The following is a 6,393-nucleotide window of genomic DNA, read 5'->3' on the forward strand; positions in this document are numbered from 1 at the left end:
GCATACAGTCATGTTGCTGGGTCTCGAAGGTCCGCGCAGTGTCAAGGACGACCGTCTGTCCTGGCAGGAGTTCCCGCACATTTCCTCGCGTCGCGGACTTGCGCAGCACCAGATCCGCCTGGCGCTGCACCGCTTTGGTCAGCGAGGACGGCGCCAACGTTCAAGTTGGCGAGCCCGACCACGCGAATCGGGACCACTTGGCCCATCTTGAATTGCTAGTCGAGCATTTCCATGAACGAAAACCAACGTACCGCCACTGTTATGCTGGTTGTACCACCACTTCTATGCTGGTGGAGGAGGTACGTGTAGCAGCGCCTGTGCTGTGGTTACCTATGGTGGGGCGTGTTGATATCTCATCTTGTCTACAGTAAATTACGTAGTACTACTAATAGTATGCATGTTTCGTGATTGTTTCGTAAATCACGATATATCTAAGATACAAGCAATCGGATACAAATTTCAAGATAGCAGGAATTAGATACAAGTGATTTACGAAACAAAAACGTTTCGTGATTGCTAGTAGTCTGGTGTATTTTGTTTCGTGTTTGTTTCGTAAATTGTGTATACTTGTAGATACACTACTTACTGTACGTAGTACACGATTTACGAAACAAATACGAAACAGATTCACTGTCCATACAGTCACGAAACATTTTGTTTTGTAAAACGGAAGTACTAGTATCGATTTTCCTTTATGCTGGATTTTGTATGGTGCTTCAAGTTTAGAAAAATACCACTGATTTACGAAACATTCACGAAACACTGAATCACTGAATTAAAGTATACTCAGCGTGAGTTGAAGGAATTTGAAACACACAAATTCAGGTTCTTTGGGCGTCACAAATGCATGGCGAAAATGGCGATATCGTCCCAAGTTGAGGTGTTCGTCATTCTTAGTGTCCAAGGACTGGTTAACGTCAAGCGTACGAATACAACATTGCCTGAACTACTGTACTGGTTGGTGTTATGCATGGGAAAGGTGTACCAATCTACGACTAACGTTAAGGCAAAAATGGTTCCTTATACCAACAGCTATCCAACACGCATTAGTGGTACAGTATGGCGTGAACGTTAGTAGGACCAGGAGCCACGATGATCTTAGCTTGGCGGCGTTGATGAAGGCTGTCTCTCCTCCATCTATCCACCATAAGCTTATTGCAGCTCGCATTCCTCTCACCTCCATTCGCCATACCGTACTCGTCGAACTCGCCGTGCCTCACTCATGGGAATAGGATAAAGACGTGTGGCCATTTGACTTTTTACTGGTGGTCACCGAAAATGTCATGTGTTGTTGTTTTGCTCGTGGTTAAACTGTAGAACTTACTGTTAACGAGAATTGCTTGGCCATATCTAGCCGTATACGTATCGAGATCGTAAGCTCAACATCACACCCACACCATAACGCCAGTCGTAGGTTCATGACGTTGACGGAAATCATTGCCAAGTATCAAAGCGAGCACACAGGACACGAGCCTTTTGATCCTCAGGTTGTGAAAGCCACGATTCGACCCCGAGGTGGCAACTTCAGTCGAACTGTATGGTATGACCAGCACTACAGCTTACAAAGTACATCCAACACGGTTACAATACCTTCGCAAAGATATAGGGCCCATGGCTTGTTTGCTTGTGTTACGTTAGCTATGATGGAGTGATATTACACTTACTCGGCTTCTCGACTATGAAGCAACAACCCAGTAATACCCACTACCGGTAAGTAAAACTCCACCACACCATTTAACCACGAGTGAAACCCCACGTCTAACTCTACCTAAAAATCCACGAGCAAAACCCCAAAACACCACTAGTGAAAATCTGTCTCCCCCTCACTCATAAGCATATACATCGAAGTAGTGTACAGTACATGCATGCTAGCATATTTCGAAGTAAAAATTTACATCAAGTCTTGTCCAGTTATTCACAATGCAATCGACCAAATTCTCCCTTGTGTACTACCGGTAGAATGTTGCCACTTTGTTCTGCAGCGTGCAGAACTATTAGTTTGACCCATTGCTAACACACACACTCTCTCTGTGTGTTCCGTGTGAAAGGTTCCGATACCTTAGTGGAGGTACTGAGTACTTTGTGAATGACAGTCAGTAGGCGCCTCGTGGCCTGTTTACAAGTGTTAACCTCACTAATGTCAGTGTGTTATATTTGCTACCTTGACGAAGTTCCCGTGGCCGAAAGCCGAGAAGAAGCGGGAGACAAAACAAAGATATCTTTAGTTCATTGTTGAGCTATTCATTGGAGATGGTACGAGAACATTCCTCCGACGAAGAAACGCCAACGAACGCCGAAGAACGATCGCGGTCGCGTGACGGGATCGAGGAGCCGCGAGGACGCGCCGCTCGGCGCACCGTTGAGAACCTGTTCAGATCTCCCCGACGACAGCCACCTGCTGTCAACGAGTGGCGACCGCCACGTGGTGGGTTTTACACTTCTGCCACAAACCATAGAACACCAGCTGTCACAGCGTTTGTTTCAGCTGCTGCTCCACCAACGACTGAAGCAGATGGCGCTTCAGTGCCGTTGCCAGCCGACAACGACCCGTCGGATGTTCGTGACGATATGGACATGGGCAGCGATGGCGGTTACGGCCGTACGGCGCCGCAAGTTTGGAACACGCCGGTTCTCCCGCAGCCGCCGACTTTTTCGGGCTCGAGCAAGGCCGAAAGACGTGCTTTCATGCGCGAGTACCAGAAGTATCGGGGCAAATCAATGCTCAGCTGTGCAATGGATCGCGTCCGTTCGCGATGCCCGTAAGTGCCTGCATGGACCCGTTCTCGAAGCGCCGGGTCGCGCTGTTCAACTTCAACCGTGACCACCATTCCATCACGAACGATGAGTGGGTCGCGTAGTTCAAGTCAGCGTTTGAGGAAGACCCTCAAGACCTGGACGTTTTGAAGCAACGTCTGCAGCGAGGGATTCGCTTCGATACGAAGATCTTGAACGCGGAGTCCCGTGTCGGTCGTATGCTAGACGAGCTAATGCGCTCGTTGGAAGAAGACTATCAGGAGTGGGTACTCCATCAAGAAGGCAAGATGGTTGTCGAAGTCATGAGGAAGTCGATAAAGCCGGAATCGCTGAAGACAGCGGTTCAAAAGCAGCTGCAGTTGTATCGGAACAAGGCGTTGAAGAGCGACGTCTTCCGTTACGTCAACTGGCTGCGAACATTTGCAGCTGGCCACCAGCTGTTCGTTGGACTCGATGACGAGTCCTAACTTTCCCCGGCAGCGAAACCGGTAGAAGCTCCACGAGGCGGCAATCCTCAAGTTTCAAGACGTGAAGGCGGCCGGGAAGACGCCACTAAGAACAATGGCAGAGTCAGCGGAAAGGCCGAAACGATCGTGCCCAAGAATGCCGAGCCCTCTGCCAAGAAGGGCTGCTTGAAGTGTGGTGACATGAATCACCGTGTGGCGCGATGCCCGAAGACCGCGCCTGGCGAAGCCAAAACGTTGTTGGCAGCGCAAGTCAAGCGCTGGAAGGACGGCATCAAGGTGCTGGTCAACCAGCCGCAGCGACAGAAGACAGAGCGCGGCGTGCTCTTGGAGAAAATCGTCCGCTTGGACGATGTGCTCTTGGACTCTGGTTCGGACGTGACCGTTGTCACGCGCGGCGTCATGGATGCGTTGGACGCAGCCGGTGTCAAAGTTGGGACCGTCTCCCATAGCGTGCCGCATTTGGCCTACGCGTATGGCAGTGACGCCAAACCAGTTGTGATGACGCGGAGCGTCAACTTCAACTGCGTGACGCTGGACACGACGTGTGGGCCGCTTGTGTTGCGCGGTCTGAAGGCCTGGGTCGACGACGCGTCGACTGCAACTGAACTCATCGTGAGTCGCCCAGTCATGGAGTTACTGGGCTTCAGCGTTTATGCCCAATCATAGGTCAGCTAAACAGTCCGTTAATGTTCATTTTTGGTTTTGTTCTCGACCACACAAGTGTTCTTCGTCGTCGTTACTCCTCATTGCTACCCCCTATATCGTCCCTCTTGACAGGTTATGAGCCTCCTCCCTTCCTCTGTGCAGACCTTCGTGGGCAGCCCACTCGACGACCTCCGGCCTCTGGCCTACACCTTGTGGAAGACGGACTTCTTGTCCCAGGCAACCTCCCGCGACCTTGACGAGTTCTATTCTACGAAGGACTATGTCCCTCAAGGCAATCGTATCGATGCGCTCAATATCAGCAAGATGTACCTCGAGCTTGATCAAGTCGAGCACTTTGAGCTCTACGTTATCCATGTGGAGGGCATGTACACAGCGGTAAGGGGGATCATGCACATACCCGTGTGGGGTGATGGGATTCCGCCGCGGGTTTTCCATTGTGGGCGTTTTGGTCCAGGCCATAGTCGCGCTATGGTCGTGCCATGTCCAGGAATGTATATGTCTTGGTCTGGGAGCCAGCCTTATGGAAGGACCGCTTGTGTAGCGAGGATATTGTGTTGGGATAGTGGGACGGCCTTGGGGCAGGTGGGAGTTGTGAGGCTGAATCGGTGTTCCTGCGTGTCAGGGAGATCAGGGCACGTGCGGCAGTGGGCCTCCCAGCGTGGTTGTATGCGGTGTTTTCGGGCGTTGGTGTGTAAGGTATAACAGATGGCACGCCAGTAGAAGTTGAGGGCAGGGGGGTCCCATTTACAGATGTCCCCGGTGGGGAGTCGGAGTGGCTGAACAGTCCGGCTTGCACATTGGGCCAATCCCGACGACCGTACACTGCATCCAGCCATGGGGCCGTCGCCCCGGTGACCGGCCTGTCGTGTTCATCACGTAGCTCCCAGGAGTCTGGGATAATGAGGTGTACATAATTCGTAAGGGGAAGAAGCTGGTGGGCTAGGGTGGCAAGGAATTCCGCTTCGGCGAGCAAGAGGCGTTTTGTTCGGAGGGTGGGGTCAGTCGTGTCATCGGGGTCTTGGTGCGATCGGATCCAGTCGCCGGTAAAGGTTCCGGTGTCTGTGAAGAGCGCCATGAGTGAGCGGAGTTCGACCCTGTAGATGTTGCTGTATCGTGGGAGGCCGCCGCGGCGTTTTAAGGATCTGGCGAGAACAACCAAACCAATGGTTTTTGTGTTGTCGCAGATTTGGAGCGCAGCATCTCCAGCGTGATGGAGGCCCGCCAGCAGGCTATGGAGTTCACAGCGTGTGGGTGTGATGTGGTTGGCGTGTACTTGGATGGACCCAGCAAGGGTAGTACCGTCTCTACCCATGTAACTCCATGTACCGTGCGCGGCTGGGGTTCCTTGGTGCGTGAAGCTGCCGTCACCCACCGCATGGGTGCGTACATCCCGTCGGGGGAGGGTATGTGGAACGACGCGGCAGTGTGGGATGCACGCCGAGTGATGCCAATCTCCACAGTCGAGACAAATGGTAGTGTCCGCTAGGCGGTGACAGGCGGTACAGGCCGGCGTTGCGTGCAGGGGGGGCTGGTGCCCCGTAGGGTTCGGTCCAGGTCAGTAGTTCTCCTGGCGTTGAGGCAATGATGGTACGATTGTTTTCCCCTTTGTGGGTGATGTGTGTGCGCTGGTTGGTCCAGGCCGTGTCGGTCCAGGGAATAAACTTGAGGCGTTAGGCTCGGCTGGTGGGTAGGAGGCTGCCTGTAAGGATAGCACAGCCCGTAATGGGTACAAGTCGGTGTCGGCCTTGTGCTTTGCGCGGTGTTGGGGAGTAATAGATGTCCGAGTCTTTACATAGTTCATACCAGAAGTTGATGGCAATCTCCGTGCCCTGCTGGGTTTGTCGTGTTTGGAGACTGGTTCGACGTCCAATGCGGTAGCTGAGGGTGGGGGCTCGGTTATCCGGTTGAGTAAGGTGGTGGGGGATTACTAGCATGGCGTGAACCGGGATATGTAGAGTTTCGTAGCCCTGTGTGGGGGCAAAATATGTGCGACCGAGTGGGTGTGTCAGGTATGGTAGGGACGTGCGATATGGGGTTGGCAGTGGGGGAGGCAGGGGTTAGGTGGCAGGGTGGGGCCCCCACTGGAGCGTTTGTTGCCGAAGTACCGGTGGGGCGGGTGGCTCAGCTTTGGGGATAGTGTCCCGAATGGGTGCAAACCGTTGGAGCGTGAGATTTGTCCATCCAAATTTCGTACGGAGGGACGCTAGGCTGAGCAGCATAGTGCCCTTGTCATTTGTAATGTCCCCCACCCAGCGTACCTTTTTGGCGTGGAGCTTGTTGATGGAGATGAGGGTCGTGCTCAGGGCCGGTGGGAGGTGTGCCCAAATTGGGCGGTCATTTGGACCAAGTGGAAGGCTCGCGGCTGGTTGGTGCCATTGCGTGGTGATGGTGAGGGCTGGCTGGAAATTGGCAAGGTCCCGGAGCATCGTGCCAAGAAGTGTGCAGTCTGCGGCAGGTGGGGGTATGCGGAAGGCAAGGGGGTGGTCGGTAAGCCCGCTATCCAGTT

Source organism: Aphanomyces astaci, assembly GCF_000520075.1.
Source record: "Aphanomyces astaci strain APO3 unplaced genomic scaffold supercont1.53, whole genome shotgun sequence".
In the NCBI taxonomy this organism is placed as follows: domain Eukaryota; phylum Oomycota; class Saprolegniomycetes; order Saprolegniales; family Verrucalvaceae; genus Aphanomyces; species Aphanomyces astaci.